The sequence below is a fragment of the Cryptomeria japonica genome, chromosome 10 (assembly GCF_030272615.1).
Source record: "Cryptomeria japonica chromosome 10, Sugi_1.0, whole genome shotgun sequence".
NCBI classification, from domain to species: Eukaryota; Viridiplantae; Streptophyta; class Pinopsida; order Cupressales; family Cupressaceae; genus Cryptomeria; species Cryptomeria japonica.
The window spans coordinates 452,151,282-452,174,749 of NC_081414.1; the positions used below are offsets into that span (position 1 = coordinate 452,151,282).

The 23,468-nt window shown below is 34.7% G+C and overlaps 1 pseudogene; it reads left to right on the plus strand.

Moving 5' to 3' along the window:
* Positions 1–286: 286 nt before the first annotated feature.
* The window catches only part of LOC131859026 (uncharacterized), a 48,006-nt pseudogene continuing 24,824 nt past the window's right edge, over positions 287–23,468 (plus strand).

The window sequence follows — 23,468 nt, forward strand, 5'->3', positions numbered from 1 at the left end:
TAATTTCCTCAAATAGTATAGGTTGGTTAATGTTGTGTCTAGATTTTATGATCCTAAACAATTTATTAAACATGCATTGCCAAAAATGACACCTTGGGCCACAATAAAGGACCATGAACCATTGGATGATGAAGATGTGGTTAGAAATTTGGTGAGAAAAGATGAAGTACAAGAAAGGAGAAGAAAATAGAAAAATTTGATGAGAGTTGAAGAAAAATTGAAGGATACGAACCCTAGTTTCTCAGGTTTTTGCCCCGATAACCCATACCTGGAGAGGATTAACAGAATGTTGAGTTTATCTGAAACTTTGAAGGAACAAATGCCTCAAATTCTTGAAGTGGCTACTCAGCAGCAAGAACCCCAAGATGGACAATCTTCACATCGCAAGAGGCCACTTATTGTGTATGTTGATGATGTAGAGAGTGGGGATGAAGTTCAATCTGCCCGAGTACCATCTGCAAAAAAAAAAAAAAACCAAAGAGGAGGGTGAAATTGTGAGGAGAGAGCCTGCTAGAGTAATTGTTACAAAATAAGGACACTACTTTCATCAAATAAGGGCACATCTCATAGAAGCAAGGCAGAATGAAGAACAAGGAGAAACAAATGAAGCCCTTGGCTTTGATGAGTGTGTGATGTTGTCAAATGAGTTCATGAAAGATGATGACTTTATTAAGTCAGATGAATTTAAAAAATTTCTGAGAAGGTTGAAACAAAATCAATTAAGACAAAATTTGATCATAGAGGAAGGAAATGTAGAAAAGATTGAGGAGATTGTCAAGGCATTGCAGGAATATGATCCTGACAGGGAGCAAATAATTGTGGATCAGGCAAGACAATTGGTTAAGAGTATTGCCATGATTGTGATGCCTGACTGGGATATTTAGTCTATTTTTATTATTGATTAGATTAGGAAGCAAGAGGACCCATTGTTTAAAACTAAATTTGAAATTGGAGATGTAATAAGAGGATCGGGATTTAATCCTAAGTCAAAGACACTTGTTGCTTGTTCTTTGGACCCTTCCACTCAAAAGCCCCACCTTCTAAATATCCAAGTAAAAAAGAAAGTTAACAGAATGATTTGGAATTTTCAGAACACAAGTGACACAGAGATTGCCGCATTTTTTACTCAAGTTTTTTTTTCTGAATTTATCAAAAACAGAGGATTTGTCAAGAAGATATACATAAACATATAACCAATTGAGTACATTAGCTAATAAATATGAAGAGACACTAATGAAGAAGGGCACTCTGAAGGAAGAGTTAGTGGAGTTGAAAGAAAAAATTACAAATGAGCCCCCTCCAATAAAGATTACAGAACAAGTACAAGAAATACTAGCTGATGTGACAGCAAAAATGGAGGAATACATAGAGAAAATTGAAAATCTTGAAAAGGAACAAAATGTCAAGGCTATATCTATTGTGTCAGAAATTCTGAAACACGGGATGAATGTATTGAAAGGAAAATTGTTGGCAGTGCATGAATTGCACATTTATTTGAAACAGGCAAGTAAAAAATCCTCTGAGGCTGTCACTTTTCTTGGACCTTTGTTCAATGTTTGGTCCGGAAGAAGTAGATTAATGGATAAGTTGGATACTACAATGTTATATAGTGACGAGCTCCCTCCCAAGATCAGTGACACTAAAGACATGGTGGAGGTAATCAATGCAGCTTATGCATTTTTCATAGGGAAGGATGTCCTTATAAATGAAAAATTGCAGACATTTGGGGAAGATTATAGTACATTGGTGCCTTCAATTTATGGTAGTAATGGAGAATTAAAATTATATTCCAATTGGACCAGCGAATATGATTTGATTCTGGAGGGAGAAGAAATAATCAAACATATATATGATCAGGTTGATGTTGATTTCCTTAACGTTATGCTTGATTCGTTGTTCAAGGTTGAGGTTGACCATACAAAGTTTATTGTTGAGGCCAGGGCAGTTACAGATGCCAGATGGACAGAGTCAGTTGCAAAATTGGAAGAGGTAAAGGAATCCAGTTGGCCAACAGACAAAGAGGTGGACAGGTGGCAAGCCATGCTAAAGCAAAAGAAGACTTGTCAGGTTGTTACCCAAGATTCCTCAAAGTAATCCTAAGCTTGTTATATCCTCATCTTATAAAAAGATTCCAAGATTAATTTGAGAGGGATGGCCACTTGTTTTTTTTGATCGGTAGAGAGGGATGGCCAGTTGGTCACTTTAATTGATGTTGAAAACTCTAATACAATTATAAGTTCAACTGTTCAAGAATTTGATAAATGCGTAGCTGAACCGTATTTTGAATTTACTTTTTGATATCAATATGAATATAATATCATTTATAGTTTGAGATCTTCACAAATTTGTCTTTGTCTTGAATTTATGTTTTCACTATGAACTGAATGGTCAAGGGTTTTTTAATTTATGTGTCTGCAAGGCAGATTATAGAATTGTTCTAGGATTTCTTTCAATGAAAGAATTAAAGTTCTTGGGGCAGTTTCAGTGAAATCATTTTTTTTAATACAAATCTGATGATTATATCATTTGTATGAATCTAAGTTGTGTATGTAATGGCATATTCATTCATATTTATCTGCAAATGAATCTTATTGAAGTTTATGATTAGGTTGTCTTTGAATTGTAAGTGACTCTATGCCCTAGGATAAGGCAATGGTCTATTGTCTTGATGTTGTCTTGATGAAGTGACCTTCCAATTATAATAGTTGATTCATTGTGGGTGAATATGTTTTCTTGTTTGCCTTTGATTATGAAAGTGTGATTTTTTTGAGATTTGATTTTATGATTACTTTCTTTTTATATTAGATTTGATTAGATTTTGGATCTACCCTCATTTGTGTTTCATTATTACATCTTGTTTAGGGTTTGGGTTTTCATTGTGTTGTATATATTTGATCTCACCTAACCAACCTTAGACTATGTTCTTACTTCTTTGTCTATAACATCTATCATGGAATTGGATCCTCAAAAGATATTCCCTTTAATTGAGTTGCATGCATGTTTTACTAATTATGTTGTATTCCTATCTATTGTGGTGTTTGATCCTTTCATTCTTAATACTCTTATGATTTTGTATGCTATGGATGTTTATGTAATATATATGGAGGTGTTCTATCATGTACATGTTTTCCCTCCTCCATAAAGTTGGCATATCCTCATACCTATAATCAACATGTATCTCTACCTTTGTACCTTTGCCATTATATGTGTATATATGATTATAAATTATATATATATATATTCCTTTGTTAACATCCAATATTTCTTGTATCTTATCCATCGGTATGTTCGACAAGTTTTTTGGGACCTCAAAACCCTCTTCTCTTAAGTAATCCCTCCACTAATTACAATGAGGTGCATCCTTAATATGATTCCAAACTAATAGAAATTATGCATTCTTGGGCATAATAGGAAGAATTAAATGAAAAATTGCATACACCATAACAATGCAACAAATGAAAAACTCTTGATTTTGTTTATTTGAAAGATAATAGAATTATACATTGGAGAGAAATAAATCAGAATTTAATTTCTATTGGATAAAATTACTACTTATGTCACAAAATAAATTTACATATAACTAACTCCTTCAAGAACCTGCACAAAGCTTGACACTAAATGCTTTTCATTTGATCTATAAATGACTATACAACTTGCTCCCTTCACCTAGACTCACTACTGAAACCAAAAAAGGAACCCCAAAGGCACCAAAATTTTGGAACCCTCAAGAGACCCCCCAAAAGGAACCCTTCTAATGGCCTTGATTTTCCTTTTTATAGAAGAAAAGGGAGCAACAAGCTTCAGGCCAAGAGACACATGTCAACAGAACATTTACTCTCAGCAATTAGGCCTAAAAGACCACATGCAATTCTGTTACAAAAATATTCTTTATCCATGCTCTGGCCATGAATCAAAATTTTTAACTGAAAATTGGTAGAAGAAAAATTGATTGAGCTATGCCATTATCACCCTAATGCCTTTGGATGGAGTGTGAGATGTTACAATCTATCCAACATAGAATTTCCCTTCTTAGAAGGGATACTGGGTCCTGGCAAGAAGTAAAGTCACCCCTAAAATAAAGGAGGAGCTTCAGCCTTCATGCTCGGGATCAGAGAAAATGGAAAGAGGATCTTGAGCCTTCATGCCCAAGATCAGAGAAAGTGGAAAAATGAGCTTTAGGGTAAACATAATATGATGGAGAGGCGTCATAGATTCCATGTCATCACAAAGATGACTGGCTACCACTCCCTACCCAAACAATCCTTCTTTCATTCCTTTGTGGGCTCCTTCTTTGAACCCCCTGCCATCTAGTGGCAGAGTAGAAGCAAAGGATGTGCCATGCGTGGCCTTTCTTGATAAGAAAAGGATTTCCTGCCCCCTCTGGAAATCCTTCTCACTTTCACAACCCCTTTGACAATAAACAAATTCATAGAGGAGAAAAAAAAAGAAAAAAAAACACCCATCCGGTATACAGAGCACACAACAACTCCATGCATGATCCTGCTCAAACATCATCTTCCTTTTTGAGGAACAAACCACTTTCAAAAAATGAAAATGGTTTCTTTTCTCTTCTACCAATAAAGTCACCACCCCATTGTATTTATAAATTTTTAACACTTCATCTGGTGATGCTCATTCACATGAAAAATCATCATTTTGGTGCTTTTCAACTCACCCTACTAGCTATGGACTCTAGAAGTCATGCCTATCAAATCCATTACATCTTGCTAAGGCTTATCTTATGTGAATGATTTTGTTCTAATTTTATTCCTCCTTGATTGTACAAATTTTGTTTCAGAATCCCTGACAACAACCAACCTCTGATTTCTCAGAGGAATCTGTGATCTCCCATCTCTAACTAAGAAGCTATCCAATCCTTTTATGCCTTGAAAACCGTCGTCCTTTCTTGTCTAATCAACCTCAACTTAGGAGAAACCTTCAAACTAGTCCCTCAAGAATGAATCGGCATCCAAGGCTCAAGCCTTAAGATTCCTTGTACATATTAGCTTGCCACCATAGTTGTTTCTAGCTCTCATGTTTGTTTAATGTTAGCATTTTTAGGTTGCGAGCTAGTGACTAGACAATTTGTGGTTATGTTTTATGGCTATTGCCAGCTCGTGAGGTTAAATGTCTGAAGATGTGATCAAGCACGATCTAGCGACAAGTTGGTTTGGGTTTGAATCGTGAGGTCTTTAGCTTTTTGGGTGTTGGCATTTTATGTTGGCGAGCTAGATATTGTTAATGAAATTGCTTTGGTCGTGAGGTCTCGAGCTGGTATGATGTCATGCATTATAGCCATGAGAGTTAGCGAGTAAGTCATTTTATATAGTTGTCGCTAGCTCTCATGTTTGTTTAATGCTAGCATTTTTAGGTTGCAAGCTAGAGACTAGACAGTTTGTGGTTAAGTTTTATGGTTATCGCCAGCTCACGAGGTTAAATGTCTGAAGAGGTGATCAAGCTGCGAGCTGGTGACAAGTTGGTTTGGGTTTACATCGCGAGGTCTCTAGCTTTTTGGGTGTTAGCATTTTACGTTAGCGAGCTAGAGATTGTTAATGAAATTGCTTTGGTTGCGAGGTCTCAAGTTAGTCTAATGTCATGCATTATAATCATGAGAGTTAGTAAGCAACTCATTTCATACAGTTGTCTCTAGCTCTCATGTTTGTTTAATGTTAGCATTTTTAGGTCGTGAGCTAGCAACTAGATAGTTTGTGGTTAAGTTTTATGGTTATCACCATCTCACGAGGTTAAATGTCTGAAGATGTGATCAAACCATGAGCTTGTGAGTGAAGTGATAGCAGTTAAGAGATAAATAATTTTACTGTTGGCGAGTATGTGGAAAGGGTTAAAGTTACCACTATCTCTAGGTCGTTGCGGTGACAAGGACTTAACATTTCGAGGTCGAGAATTGGCGAGTGGCGGTTCAGTTGCCCTTAGTCACTAGCTCTCAAGGTTATGAAGGCTTAGCATTTTCAGCTTGCGAGTTGGAGATAGAGTTGTAAGGGCTTGTCGCTAGGTCATGAGATTTTCTAATGGGCAGTCTTTCGGGCAAAGGCCCGACGACTGTGTGCCACATGTTCTAATGACTTGACGGGGTCTATTGAGGTGCCAATATATTTTTTACGTTTTGGAAAAAGGTTGAAATCGCCAATATACTTTTTTATGGTTTGAAAATAGGTTGAAATCGCCAATATTTATTTTTTATGGTTTGAAAATAGGTTGAAATCGCCAATATTTTTTTTTATGGTTTGCGAATAGTTTGAAATCACCAATATATTTTTTTTTATGGTTTAAAAATAGGTTGAAATCGCCAATGCAAATATTTTTTCTAGATTTAAAAACATTACAATTTGCCCATGCAAATATTTTTTTTGGTTTTAAAAACATTACAATTCGCCAGGATTTTTCACGAACTTTGAGCGATCACAAATGATTCGCCAATGGAGATTATTATTTTTTCTCCGTAAACTACAAAATTTTGCTAGTAAAATTAATATTTTCCTCGGCAATTATACACCTTTCGTCAGGTTTTTACACCTTGTCCAAGGGGGGGTTTCTTAAAGTTTTCCCTGGTGAAAACCCTCTTGCTAACATGATGGGTTTTAAAACCCACCTTGTTAGAAAGAGGGTATCTCCCGCATATCGGACTTTAAAGTCTGATATGCGGAGAGTCATCTCCATACATTAGCCTGCATGTCGAGTTTCAAAACCTGACGTGCAAGCGAGGAAAGAGAGGAAAGTAAACAAAAAGATCAAAGGGCAATCGAACAATAAAGTTTGATGTGCCCTCGACCTTGAGGAGAAGGTTTAGGAGCAATCGGATTTTAAAATCCGTTGTGCTCCAACAAAAGAAAACCCAAAAGAAATGGCGAAGAAGAAAAAGTAAGGGTGAAACGAAAGGAAAAAACTCAAAAATAATAAAACCCTACCTCAATCCATGCGACCGAAGAAAATCAGATGATTAGCGAGGTGATCGAGATCAAAAACACAACGAGAGGAGCAAGAGGGCATGCGCGAAGGAGAGATCACAAAATGAAATGAGTAAATGATCCCCAAAAATTAATAAATAACCCCAAATTTAACAATAGATTCCCTCATTAATTGTTAATTGCACCATGCATGTCGGACTTTAAAGTCCGATCGACCTGCCTGACTAATCCTCTTGCAAGTCGGACTTTAAAGTCCGACATGCATGACTAATCCTCTTGCAAATTGGACTTTAAAGTCTGATATGCATGCTACTACTGAATCAACCTGCACATCGGACTCTAAAGTCCGATGTGCAGATGCAAAGACCTTACAGGTCAGACTTTAAAGTTCGATATGCAAGGGAAGGACTATCTATAGGTCGGACTTTAAGGTCCGATCTACAGGGGAAGAATCAAAATTTTGCACATTTAAAGTCCGATGTGCGAACCCTTTTTAAAAAAAATAGAGAATCCTACAAGTCGGACTTTAAAGTCCGACCTGCAAGCAAAGTTGTAAATCTAAAAGAACTTAAAAACAATAAGAATGAAAAGCGAAAAGCTAAATGAGCTAACCGACATAGTCGATCAAGCTCTCCCAGAGGGCGTGACGTATGAAATAGACAGTTTCATAGGGTTGCCTCACAATTTTGGTCGTGCTGAAATCGAGGACAACAATAATTAAAATGAACAGTAAGCAAAATACAGCACACCACATAACACAGATTTATACGAGGAAAACCCAAAATGGGAAAAACCACGATGAGGATTAGCTCTCAATATTATGTAACCGATTACATTAATACAAGGTGACTCACTGCCAAATGGACTCACTATCCAAAATATAATGGCTCACTTAGGAGAGATGGCTCATAGCCAATATTACAAAATTTGAACAATTAATATTGCATCTATCACATGCATGAGTTACAGTTCCTTTGAAGTGCACAATCACTTCCAAATTCATTGTACATAATCACTTTCATATTCACTATACATAATCACTTTCACATTCACTATAAATCTCATATAATGATCAAAATATGATATATTAATCCTTCACAAAGCAACTGTATGTATCAAATTGTCTTCATGAAGTCAACTCATCTGAAGTAAAGGTTAGCCCAAAAACCTTTACACACTATGTCTCAATAGATCTTATCATACCAAAGAAGTTGGCCAAAGTAGAAAGGACCTTCTCCATGCATCAAGGAATAGATGTGATCACCCAAACTAATAAACCATCGATGACTCTAGAGGGGACCAAATCAAAATCTTCACACAAGGCAATGTTGGTAATCAGGGTACAACATTACTAGACCCATAATTGTGCCGCAACAAAACATTAACACCTAAAATCTCAGATATAGGTATTAGATAACATACAAAACATGTTCCCAAAATATTACGAATATATCTATTATTGTGGAGCAATGTAGCCTAAAATGGAATATGTCAGACCCAAGTGAATACTGGACCTTGCAGAACTTGTCCCAGAATATGTCAGGCTTGTGTTTCTGGATCACAAAATCATCAATGACATCAATGAAAATATTCTAATGACTTATAAGATTTTTGTCATAATAATCTTGAGTTGATTCCATAATGATATATGTGTATTCCTCTACTTCAAAACACTTGAAGATCATGTCAAAGAACTTCGCATCAAGCTTGATAATCACCTTCTCATTCATTTACTTGACACTTATTATTTCCTTGTCAAAACATGTTGTTTCCGCCAAGACAAACTTTGGATCATGAGCTGTCACTAGAAAGGATGCAGCTAGATGAAGGCCACTACTAATAAGGAGTTGCATATTAAAGGTTTAGAGTTGCCTTTCTATCCACTCCAAATTCATGCAGAGTCTTAATCTGATTTTGGCGGATATCTTTCAAATTGTACATAACCGGATACAGACTATGAGGTAGAATTTTGAATTCTTTGATTCTTTTTGACATCCTTTGTCAGTGATGTCAAAGGGGGGGTAGTAATATGGAGAAAAATGTACTGAAGAGATCATTTTCTCAAGGGGAGCACTCAGATCAGTTTTGGACTTCATTTTTGGATATCAATTTTTGGATTTTTCTCGTGAGCATTGCCATCAAAGCCAAAGGGGAAGATTGTTGGCATTCTACTCTCAGATGAGAATTTTTTATGTTGTCATTCATGGCAACCAACTGGTAACTTGGTTCATAGCTTACACCGACAACATCATTGAGAATGGTGTAAACCCTTTTATTCTAGCATCTGGAAATCCTCCTCCAACAAACTTGGATAAGGAGCTTGAGAATGATTGTAGAGCTAGAGTATCCCTCTTGTGTGAACTTTTTTATCAGCAAATAATGGGATTGACTAACAAATCTACTGCAAAAGCTATATGGGACAAGTTGGAGACTCTAAATGAAGGTGAACCTACTGTTAGGATTGCTAAACTTGATGGTTACCGGGTAAGATATGAAAATTTGAAGATGGAAGAAGATGAAAGGATAACTGCATTTATAGAAAGGGTAAATGAAATTGTCATGGGAATTCAATGTTGTGGTGGATCTCTGAGTGAAGATGAAATAGTTTCTAAAGTTATCATAGCTTTACCACTGGCTTATAAGATGAAGGCTATTGCAATTAATGAATTGAGAACAATGGCTAATACTTCTGTCAATAGGGATACCTTGGTTGGGAAATTATCTGCTTTTGAGCTTGAATAATTTGGACCTTCTCGAGCAATGAATTATGAACCTTCTTTTCATGCATTTACACCATCAACTGACAAGCAAGATTGGAAAGCTTTGTATGCAAAGGAATTGGAAGATATGAAGAGGGAAGATGAAGAATTTGAGAAACTTGAAACCCTATTTGCTAGAAGAGTACCTAAAGGACTGGTAGAAAGTAAGTATGAAGGAAAATCACCCTTTAAATGGTTTGCATGTAATAAGATAGGTCATTTTGCATCTAGATGTCCTGAAAGGAATTCAAGATTTGAAGAAAGAGCTAGTAGATCTTTTAAGCCTAACCCTGAATATCAAAACAAGCATAAGTATAGGAGAAATAGAGAAAAATCATGTTACTTTGTTGGTGAGGAAGGTGTGACTGATTCTGATGATGAACCGGCACAAGACTCTGCTAGTGGTTCCGGCAATGGAAAGGAATGGGTGTTCCTGGCTATCAAGGAAGATGATCTGGTACTGGAAGAGAATCTACCTGGAGAAAAGGCCCTTGCTGCTAAAATTTTAAGATAAGAATGAATGGGTAATAGACAGTGGATGTTCACATCATATGACTAGAGATAAAAGGAATTTTCTATCTTTGCAAGAATTTGATGGCGGTCTGGTTAGATTTGGAGATGACAAAGCATGCATGATCAAAGGAAGAGTAACTATATCATGGTAAGCACAATACTAATAATGTTTATTATAATGAATATTTAAGGCATAATCTTTTAAGTGTAGGACAGTTGGTGGATAAGGGATTTCAATTACAATTCAAGGATGGAAAATGCAATATCATTAATAGACCTGGATTGTAGATTGCTACTGGTACTCAAACAAAAGGTAATATATTTCATTTGAATTTCGGTGAGAAGACATGTTTGATTGCACAAATTGATGAGATTTAGCTTTGGCATAAAAGGCTATGTCATGTGAATTTTGACTGCATGGTAAAGATTAGTTCAACTAAGGCAGTTAGAGATATACCTAAGATTCTGAAGCCCTATAATCTAGTATGTAAGGAATGTCAAATGGGAAAATGGGTCAAAACCTCTTTTAAGAGTATACAAGACAATTCTAATGATGTTCTTGATCTTATTCATACTGATTTGTGTGGTCCTACTAGATTCAAAAAATTTCAAGGTGATGGATATTTTATGCTAATCATTGATGACTATTCTAGAATGATGTGGGTAATTTTCTAAGGGATAAATCTGAGGCTTTTGAAAAGTTTAAAATCTTTAAAGCTAAGGTTGAAACTAAGATAGGATTGAAGATTAATTTCTTAATGTCAGATCATGGTGGAGAATTCACATCCAGTGAGTTTAATAACTTTTATGAGAAGCATGGCATAAGGAGATAATTTTCTGCTCCTCAGACACCTTAGCAGTTGTGGAAAGAAAGAACATAAATATCTTGGATGCTTTGAGAACCATGATGATGGAAGCTAATCTACCTCATATCTACTGGAGAGAAGCAATGAGCACAACATTTTATACATTCAATGGAGTTCATATCAAAGGAGAAACCGGTAAGACACCTTATGAGCTATGTTTAGCAATAAACCTACAATTAACTACTTTAGAATCTTAAGTAGTAAATGTTATATCAACAGAGATGATTTCATTGGCAAGTCTGATCCTAGATGTGATGAAGGAATATTTATTGGTTATTCTAATGAAAGAAAAGCATATAGATGTTATAACAAAAGATTGCAGAGAAATGTGGAGAGCATTAATGTCAAGGTGGATGAGAAGAATAGAAGTCAAATCAAAATTTATGAGCAAGAACCGGCAGTGAAAATTATCATAACTGGACAAGTAACACCTTTACCATAACAGAATGTTGAACCAGTTACTTCGATAGTATCAGAAAATTTTACAGTAACTGAAGACTAGGGAAGAGGAACAGAAAGTCAGAAGACTCCTAGGTATGTAAGGTTGAATCATTCAGAAGATCAGATCATTGGGGTTAAGAACAAAGGAGTGATGACAAGAAGAAGATTGGCAGCTGATGAGGTATGTTTAATTTCTCAAGTTGAAACAGTATCAGTAACTGAAGCATGTAAAGATGAATTTTGGATGAAAGCTATGGAAGAGGAATTAGATCAGATAGAAAAGAATTAACACATGGATTTTAGTTTCCCGACCTAAAAATAAGAATGTTATTAGAACTAAATGGGTTTTTAGGAATAAACTAAATGAAGTTGGACAAGTTGTGAGGAATAAAGCTAGATTGGTTTGTAAAGGATATTCTTAGAAGGAAGGAATTAATTATGGTGAAACCTTTGTACCAGTAGCTAGGATTGAAGCTGTAAGATTATTTCTTGCCTATGCTACACATAAAAACTATAAAGTTTATCAGATGGATGTTAAGTGTGCTTTTCTGAATGGGGATCTTGATGAGGAAGTTTATATTGAGCAACCTGGTGGCTTTTCACTTTTAGATGATAAAAATATGGTTTGTAGGTTAAAGAAAGCCTTATATGGATTGAAGCGAGAACCTAGAGCTTGGTATGCAAGGTTGGAAAAATATCTTTTAAAACTTGGTTTCACTAAAGGTAATGCTGACAATAATCTATATTATAAAGTCACTGACGATGATATACTGATTATTGAGCTCTTTGTTGATGACATCATATTTGGAGGTGAAGATAAGTTGTGCATGGAATTTTCTAACAATATGGAGAATGAATTTGAGATGTCTATGATTGGGGGAATGAAATTTTTCTTAGGTTTGCAGATTAGTCTGACTAATAAAGGTATCTTTGTCTATCAAACTAAGTATTCTATAGAGTTGTTGAAGAAATTTGGTATAGAAAATTCTAAATTGGTTAGTACTCCTATGGTTACAAGTGAGAAATTGACAAAGAAATATGAATCTACACCGGTAAATCCTACAAGATACAAGTCTATGATTGGAGGTCTGCTATATTTGACTCAGACTAGATCGGATATAATGAATTCAGTTTGCATTGCATCAAGATATCAAAGTGATCCTAGAGAAAATCATGAGAGTGCGGTGAAAAGGATTTTTAGGTACTTACAAGGAACATCTGAATATGGTTTGTGGTGTCCTAAAGATGATGACTTTACTTTATGTGCATATACAAATGTAGATTGGGCAGGTGATGTTGATGATTGGAAAAGCACTTCCGGTGGAGCTTTCTTTCTTGGAAAGAAACTTATTCCATGGATCAGCAAGAAACAGTCATGTACCTCCTTATCTACTACCGAAGCTGAGTATGTTGTTGTTGTTGCTACTAACTGTACACAAGTTATATGGATGAAGAAAATATTAAAGGACATAAAAGTGCATTGCAATGAACCGATAGTTATTCACTGCGATAACTCTGCTGCTATAGACATATCAAAGAATCCAGTATTCCACTCTAAGACAAAGCACATATCGATCAAGTATAACTTTTTGAAGGAAAGGTGGAAGAAAATTAAGTTAGATTGATTTATGTGAACACTAAAGAGTAGATTGCAGACATCTTCACTAAACCTTTGCCTAAAGAATCATTTGAGTACCTCAGAGATAGATTAGGGGTTTCTACCCCTCAGGTAGAAAATTGATTGATGTTATTTGGCATCAGTCTAGTATGCATTATCAGAGCTATTATTCATTTTGGGTTGATGTGGTGATGCTACTACTCAGGGGGAGTAGTTAGTCTTGTGATTCAGTGGTTTATGATTTTGCTTTGATATTTATGTCAGATCTTTGACATTGATGTGAAAGGGGGAGAGATATTCATGTGAACAACTTAAGGAGTTATATAAATTAGGGGGAGAAATTTGCAGATCTTAATTGTGATATCATCTACAGGGAGAGTATGGATCATAACTTCATTACTATATTCTTGTGTGGGAGATTTGTTTGGCTTTTCTTGGCACTTGGATGTTTTTCACATCTAGTGTTGCCATCAATGCCAAAGGGGGAGATTGTTGTCAATTTGGAGGAACTGATCATACTGATTGATGTCATTGTTTTCATTTGTGTGATCATTGATAGGAATGTCTAGTTTCAAAGAGTGATTATCGCATATAAGACTGATCTCTCTGGTTTCGAGAATACCCTTCCTTATATAAGACATGTTGATGTTTGATAAAGTTTGATCGATAGATTGATTAAAAAAACATGTGATCAATTTGATTGTAGACTTTGAGAGTTTGTTTGTTGCTGATTTGATTTCATGGATGGTAAATGCTTTCTTTCTTTGATTTGCAGATTTTGACTTCTTTATTTTTAAGGCTTTTTTTAGGACATTTTCTGATTTTTTGGATTTTTTCATGACATTTTTTATTTTTAGAGATTTTTGAAATATTTTTTGATTTTTTATGATTTTTGAAAGACTTTTTGATTTTTTATGATTTTTGAAAGATTTTTTGATTCTTACGATTTTTGAAAGATTTTTTGATTCTTATGATTTTTTCAGCTATGCCCCCAGCATGCAGACCTGTAATGACATGATGATTTAGGTAATGCACATGGTGACTATGAATTTTTGACATGAACTAAGCTAATGCAGTATACAAGAAGAAGATGCAATTCCTATTCAAACAAGGATGATTGTGTGCGTTCTTCATTTTGAAATGCACTAATTGAATTGAAGGTGTGAAATGTTTTAGAGATAGGAGTTCAATCCATTCTTAAAAGATTTATTAGACTACCCAACCTAGCACATCGTGTAACCAAGATTTTTGAATGGAGGCACGGAAAAATTCTCCATCAATTCTTGAAACTTTGATATTCTTTTGCCAATGTGTGTGCATTTGAGTTCGTTCTGACTCTTATAACCATCAAAGACCCTTGGAATCCTATGTGGCTAGCTATGTGAGTTATTATAACTTTAAAAGCATCCTGGATAGAGCCTCGCTGCCAGCAAGCTTTTAGGGCTCCAACGAGGTTATGCACTATAATCTCTCAAATATTGCTCCATTGCCAGCAGGCGTCCATAGCCCTAATGGAGTTATTCACATGTTCCCATAGTCAAGCTTTTGTTGCACTTGTATGCGTGATATTTCAGTTATATATCTTTGCTCTTTTTTCTTTGAGATGGATATTGACATAACACTTTTTTCTTTTATTTTTTTGCCTTGACTTGTAAGTAATGAAACCTACTTGGGTATGACAATTATAGCGGTGCTGAAGCAGAATATTGGATTTTTCACTAGCCACATGAGCAACTAGGTATCTATAATGACTTAGAGATTTTGATTAATGTGTGAGATATAGCAATTGATAGATTTTGGGTAACAAGACTTGATAGTGAAACTTATACCCAACCAAGGATAAAGCTTAATCACAATGTGACGTTGAAGATGAATGACTAAAGGTCTCCTAAGGACTTCATGAACAAGTATCTAAGAAATGAGACAACCTTCGTTCCTTTCAGTGTAGACAAGTGAATGACTCAGACAATTATAATGTTTTTATTGATGCAACTATATGAGAAAGAAATAATGATATGCAAGCAACTATGGTGCATTCTGAAATGGAGATATGCAATGCAGTAAATGTAGTACTAAAAATTGAAATGAACCCACCCTTAGATGTAATATCTTTTTAGGTGCATTTTATTATTGAGTTGGTATGAACTTTGTGTAGATAATTCATTGGTCTTTTTGAAGAGTTGGATGAACCTATCATTTTCAATAGGATATTCAACTATGAGTCTTTCATGTATAGTTTTTGCTATAGCCTCCTTATTTTCAAACCAATTTGGCTATGATAGATCTTCTTGCCCCTAGTCTTTCAAGTGTGGGTGTATGAGGCAAATAGATTTTTGTTTTGAATTTGTGATATGAGTGGGTGCTATGTTTGTTTTTATTAACACACTTGAAGAGTATGATGAAGCCAACCAGGTGTTGATCACATTAGCTCGCGTTATGCTTGTTTTTGTCACCACATTCACATTTGATGATGGCACACATATAATTGTTGACAAGTTATCCTGTGTAGTATGATATAGATTGGTGATTCCATTGGTAAGGGGTTCATGAACAACTTGTATAGAGACATTGAGATCATGAGGGATACTAGGAGATATGGTAGATTCATTTGGTGAGATGGAATCTTGTGAGAGACATGGAGGATTATGCCACGGAAATGATGGGATGGAGGGATCTTGACAAGAATCTGGAGAAATAATGAGGTCTTGTTTAGGACATGAAGGTAAAGGTATGCTTTTATCTTGTCTTGGAAAGAGATTATTAGGAAGGATGGAAAGTATGTCCTGATCTTTCTTAGAAGGTGGATGTTGGATACAACTTGAAAGAACATCTTGCTCTTGCGAAACAAGGGTATTATTATGAGTGGAATAGAAAATAATGAGGGGATCATCATAAGAATATTGATAGGTGGAATCTTCAACAAAAATTGGGTAGGATGAAAGGGTTTGTTCTTGATTTTGATTTATTTCATGACTGATTTCTTTTGATTTTGGATTGTCCTCTTGACACGGAGAAGGAATTTGCATGGGAGATTTTTGGAAGGTTCCAACACTTTGGCATGATGAGGAAGGATTTTTAATGAGATCCTCTTAATCATGACTTGAATTAGATTGGATTTGTACAATGGATAGCCCTTGGGAGATTGTGTGTTATTGGATAGAGATGGCATGGATTGGTCTTGTGTGACTTCAGGGGATGATGAAATAGAGGATAGACATGATTGATTTGGACTTTGGTTAAAAGGGATTTGATTTTGGTTGAAAGGAGTATGATTTTGGGGGAAAGAGGTTTTATTTTGGTTGAATGAATTTTGATTTGGACTTTGGTTGAAAAGGGTTTGATTTTGGGTGAAAGAGGTTTGAATGTTGGGTTGGTGTAAATTTTGATTTGGACTTTGATTGAATGGGGTTTGATTTTGGTTGAAAGAGGTTCTTTGAATGTTGGGTTGATATGATTGATATGATAGATATGTTGGGTTGAAAGAAGATTAGCGTGACTCTAATGTTGGTTGAACTGAGGTAGGAATGATTTTTTTGAAGAATGAAGGTTGGCATGTTTGAATGGTCTCACAAGAAGAAGAAGGTTGGCCTGATAATGATTCTCTCATGGTTATCACTTCCCTCATCATATTTTTTAACCAGCCTCTATGGTTGCTAGGACTAGTCATGTCTCTCATTTGTTGTTGCAAACTATTGATTTGTTGAGCTAATATTTCCATGGATGGTGATGGAATAGGAATGGAAGGGATGAATTGTTCACCTTCCCTACAAAATGCATAACGTCAATCCATGATGTTTGATTGATTGGTTTGGACCTAGGATGACAACATGTAAGATGTTTTCTCCATTTCTTGAATGTTTTATTTTGATTTTGATGTTGATGTTGACACTTGATCTTGTTGAGGGATTTGATCTTGTTGATGTTGAAACTTGACTTTGTTGAGGGATTTGATCTTGTTAATGCTTGACTTTGTTGAGGGATTTGATCTTGTTGATGTTGAAACTTGACTTTGTTGAGGGATTTGATCTTGTTGATGTTGATGTTGAAAAGACACAGTAGCAAGCAAAGAAAACAATTTAACTAAACAAAGAGAGCACTTGTTTAAAGGAATTTTTTCAAATCCTCATTAATGTTGAGATCTTTTTCAAGACCCCATTTTGTTTTCGATAGTATTTTGGCAATTCGGTAACACATCAAGCAACTCTCCTAAAGACAAAAGGTCACAAGTATTACCACAACCCACATCTTGATACTATGTCAGCTCAAACGGCCCTGTCACACCCTAGGGTGCACCCATTTTTTTGCCTTTTTCCAGAAATTAGACCAAAGAAGATTGCTCCTCAATTGGCCCGTTATCTTGGGAGATATATGGTGAGTGGCAAGTTCTTCCCCACCCTTGCACTGTGATAATCCAAGTGTCTGCTTACTGACTCAATTGGGCTTCTAATTTCCAAGGTGTTAAGAAAGGGTTCTATTCGAGTGGTTAGAATCAGCAGGGTTTTACACTCCATTAAGGGAGGTCTCCCAGTTTGTAGAGGTTACGCTCTACAGATTTTAACGTACCGTATAAGCACTAAGGGAGGCATAATGTCGTTGTGACTGCATGTAACACTCGTCACATATTATTTTCATCACATACTCATTTATTTAGAGTGGCTTGGATTAATTGGCTTTAGTCGTTGCCACTTAGGTCGTTCCCCTCTCACTAGCCTTAATGGCACCCTAAGGGAAACTCGGGAGGGCGGGCCTTCTAAAGGATGTAAGTACAAAAATTTACTGAAATCATAAGAGAAGAGAGTCTAGTTTTATGATCACCCATTGAAGGGGAGAGAATAATACCTATCCCTTCAAAGACACGAAAAAAAAAAAAATTATCCTTCCATTGCAATGGTTTTCTATTCTAAGTGGAGATGTTGCTCCACACAGGCATGGTGTTCATTTTCAACCTTCATAGCAATGGTGAAAGTTGTATTGTTCTTTATTAAAAGCACCAAAAAGAAAGATTTAGCTAAACTAAGTTCAGATATCCCTGCAACAAACCATGAGAATTGTTATCACATTGTGGGCTCTCCAGCCTAAATTTTTTCTTTTCTCGGTTACAAATTTAAAAAATATCACAAATATATTTTTTGATATTTTTCTACATGTTAGTAAACTGCATTTCGGAGGTCTCCAAAGCATTTTGAGCCCTCAAAACTTTGGATGGTCCTTTAAGGACGTTGCCATAGGCATGCTCAAAAATGACTGGAACTAGAGATCTTGGAGATATTTCCAACGGTATAAGCGGTTTGCAATTTTGAGTTCGGAGTGAAAAGTTATGACTTTTCAAAGTTGGATACAGATTTGACCTCTCTGTTTTCAAAAACAGAGGCAATTACAGACAAAAAACACAGAGCAACTGAAACAGAAGCCTTATACCCTATTCTTACAAATGTGAATTAGTATCTAATCAACTGTGAACTGATATGATAGAAATTATGAACTACTGAATGAGCAATTACGAATTTCTAACAAAGCAATTGTGAATTTCTGACACATCAATTGTGCATCAGTTAGGCTAAAAAAAAAATTAAATTAAAAAAAAAAAATTAGACAGAAGGAAAAGACAAAAGATAGAAGTTTTCGCTTTCTTTGATATTATTTTTCCTCCTCTTGGCACCTGCAATTTCGAAAGTCACATTTCCGGCAATCAGATTAGACACATTTTATGCAAAAAAATAAAAATTTCCAGAATTGAAAGATTTTTATGGGTTAGGTGTGCAAGATCAACTTATTAAGAAACGACAAACAAAAAATTAATTTTTCCCTTTTTTCAGCAATTGCAGATCATTTTAGAAATTACGACGAATTTTACTATCAATTGCAACGGATTTTGATAGTAAGTGAGGATAAATATTAGCAATTACGAATTTCTATCTGATCAATTGCGGATTCTGGTTTTTTGTGCACATACGGATCTGCAAAATCAATCAAAATAGCAAATGAAGGTTAGCATTTCTTCACATCAGGTTCACCAATTGTTCTCATGTTTGAAATTGTCAAATCTAAGCTAATTAGGCTAAAAGGACGAATCACCAAAATCCTTAACTAATCAAGTTAATTTTAAACACAAAGCAATGAAATAAATGAAAGAAGTGGAAGAATTGAGCTAATTAAACTCCCTATTCTCCATTTGAGCTTCCATTGTTCTTCTCCATTATTGTTGGTGTAGGTGGCTCTCACGTATTGCACTTGATTTCCTGCATAAGATGGACAACAATTTTGAAGATTGTGATTCTCTATTCTAGATTTTGAATGGTAGATTCAAGATGCCAGAAAATGCTAGATTGAATTGATGAAAAGAGGTTGAATTTATATATTTTGAACACAAAGGAGGTGAGAAATAGAACTCAATTGTTGATTGATAGACAACTGATTTTGATTGATTGGTTAACTCATTTTGATTGATTTGTTAATAGGGTTGATTGAGATTCAACTAGATAGATTGGCTAGTGGACTGAGTAGATTGGCTAGTGGACTGACTAAATTGATGAATCAGATGACTGAATTGATTGGAAAGATAAGTGGATTGATTGATCAGTAGACTTAATACATGGATTAGTCAGAAAAAGGTGATTTGAGAGTTAAAAAGGGTGATTGATGAGTTAACTGATTTGATCAATCAGTTCTGATTTTAGCATGTGTTGTAGGATTTTGAAATTGAATTTGATTTTCATTTTCAATTTGGATTTGAATTTGGTCATTTGAATGTTGAAATGCACATGAAATTAACTAAAATTCAGATTTGATGAAATGTGAATTTGGAAGAAATGAAATTAATTGGAATTAAGTAAAATTTGAATTTGGGGAAAATGAAATGAAAATAGATGGAATTAATTGGAATTAAAATTTGGGTATTGGAAGAATTAACTTAATTAATTAAATAATTTAAATGAAATTATTTAATCATAGGAAATTGAATTAATTAAATAATAAAAATTATTTAACTAAGGAAAATGTTGCGATTAACTAAATAATCTATATTTAACTAATAATTGAGATAGGGTTAATTGATTAAATGATGAAATGATAGGAATTGGATAATTAGAAATATTGAAAGTGATGATCAAAAGAAATATTTAATTTAATCAAATAATTAAAGAATTAATTAATTAAATAGACGAATAATTAGTGTAGAATTAATGAGACATTTTTAGGTGTCTACAATAGTTTTTATACTCTGGACTATTTTATGATTAAATGATGAAATGATAGGAATTTGATAATTAGAAATGTTGAATGTGATGATTAGAAGAAATATTTAATTTAATCAAATAATTAAAGAAAGAATTAATTAAATAGACGAATAATTAGTGTAGAATTAATGAGACATTTTTAGGTGTCTACAATAGTTTTTATACTCTGGACTATTTTATGATTATTCTTAAGGGTATTTTTATGTTGGTTTACAAGCTCTTATTGGTTGTTTGGTTCGAGCTCATGTGCCTTGTTAACCTTTATGTCTATAGTTATAGTTATAGTTATAGTTTTAATACTCCAGACTATTTTTTTTATTATGTTTAAGGGTAGGTCTTGATGGTTTTTGTTGTTGAACATTTTGTTTCTTTTCTGGTGATTGTTCTTGGGCTTTGTTGTTATTTTTGATAGTTTAGTGGTCTTAATTATTGTTTTGTTATGGGATCAAAGCCCTTTCCCTGCATATATTAAAAAAAATGTAATCTCATGTAATGATCCTTGTTTCTTCATTGGCACAAGGCTACAAAGAAACCAACCCTATTGTAACATTCCTCCATTTGTATCTTAATTCTTCTATATGTTGTATACATGTTACTTCGTAAATATGCTCTTGTCACAAATGTGTTTTTGTATTGTCTACTAGGGATTATGCAAATTGATGAGATATTTTTGGTCTCTTCCATGTCGACCAAAAAAGACTTTTTGTTCATCTTATATATTCTTCTTTCATTTTTCTTGTAGTTCCACTACCTTAGGGGGTTGAGTTCAATTCAAAATAATCACACTTGATATACATGATTTATCTAATGCACATATTGGCCCTAGATAGTGGATCCCTTATGTTCTCTTTCATTTCTTTTGACCATCACCTTTTATTTGCCTATGTTTGGGGGCATTTCATTTGTTGCGACATGACTTTCTTTCAGATGCACATATGCTACCTTAAAGAAAATTATATCAATAAGGCATATGCAATCTCTTTGACATGGAAGCATACACTTTGCTATATGTTACTCTTTCTGCACATACAACAAAATTGGTTTGTACACTTTGATCGCACACCATGATATGCTCGGTGCACAGTGCAACAACCATTTTACAGTCACATTTTTTCAAATTATCTAGTAAATAGAGATTTTTCTTTGTAATCTTCCCTTGAAAATAGAGAATTCACTTTGTAATCTTCCCTAGAAAAAATCAACTAGCATAACACACCTTGCTAAAATTGTTCAATTCTCCCTTCTATAACATGAATCCTAGTAAGCACCCTTACTAGAACTAGATGTCATGCCTCTTTCTTTATGGATCCTAGAAACCATTAATTACTAGTCCTTCAATGTCATGCTCTTATTTGTTCTTGCATGCTCTATGTCTATGTCTAACCTATGGTAATCATGGCACTTCGTTTATCTTGATTTTTTAGACTGATAAGATCCTAACTCTTGGGACCTTGGTGTTGTATTGATTGTCTCCTTAGTGAAATTTTGCTAATGTTATCCTATAATTTGTTTATATTATAAGAATAAGTTCATACTCCCACTAAATTAGTAGCTAATTATAGTGTCATAAATTGTCTGTCTACAAATTTACACTTATTTGGGGTTCACATTGGTGGTTATCCCTCATGCCCCTAATTTATGACTAATTATGCTCAATCCTTGACCAATTCTTGAATCCCAATGCAACTTTATGCTCACTAACCTTTGTTTTAGCTTAGAAAGCCAAGACTATGGTACCTAGTGCCCTAGTCCAACCTTTTTGGGCCCAAATTTGAACCTATAATAATCAATTAAATGTAGAGTGGGAAGTGCTCCATGATGTCAATCTTCTTTGAAATTTAAACCCTAAAAATGTAAGTCATGTAGAAATACAGCTCTCTCCCACTCATTTGAGTATCTCCTAATTTCAAGTTATCACTCCTACTGAGTATTTCGATTTGGTATCTTAAAGGCAATCAAGGAGTAATCTAAAATCAAGCATTCAAGCATTGAAGTTCAACTATCATGATCAAGTTTTATGTATTCCTCCATGAATGAAGGAATGCATGAAACCTTATCAAGTAACATTCAAGCTTTTTGCCAGGCTTCAAGGCAAGGGGTTTCACATCAAGGTATATTGTAGTATCACCATTTTTCAGCCCTCTTGTAGTACAACTAGTGTTGGTCTCCAAGTTAATGCCAGCATGGTCAGTGGAGTATTTTGATGTTGCAAGTATGTTTAGACAGGTTAGTGGAGATGAATGACACTTTTAGGGGTGATTTTGGACAACTTGTCCGAGAAATACTATTTATAGTAAGTTACTATTTTTAGTATCATTTTTTATACTGATAAGTCAGTTGGGATACTAACTATTTTTAGCATTTATGATTTATAGTAATGACCATTTTTGGCAACTAGTCGTGTCTTTAGTCTCCTCTTAGCTTTAGCATGCAACATCTTCAATTTCAGAGCCTAAATAGTTGGGCCTATGTTTAGCATATTACTATTTACAGTAAATGCTATTTTTGGGGAAATAGCCTCGAACACAGCTTCAATTCTTCATTTGGTTCATGGATCGCATTCTAGGGATCGTTTAGAGGGTTTGACAGACACACACTATTTTTAGTAAGTCATTGGTACAATGGGGTCCAACCTTAATATTTATAGTAAGGCATCAGGGTGATCTTGCACCCCTTGGTGATCTTTTGGGAGTCAGTGCCAGAATTATCAGAAGATTATTATTTTGGCTAATATTAATGATTAAAGGATTAATTTAATTATTATTAGAGTTAAATGCTTTAATAATATTAAATTAAATTAAAATATTATTAAAAGGGGTATTAAATGCTAAGGCATTTAATAATTTAATAAAGCCAATGTATTTAGCTAACTTGGGCACCCATCATGGAGATCTTAAGTTATATCAAAAAGTAAATATTTAATGGGCTTTCCTAGGCCGTGTTTTAAACCAAACAAGGCTACAAAGGGACATTTTGTCTTCTCCTAGCCATCCATCTTCATTCTAACTTCCAAATGCTCAAACTTGGATGTTTGAATTGATTGTATGCAATTCACTGGTCAAGGCATAAAAGCCCAAGGTTGATCATCATTTTCCAAAATTGTGCTTATT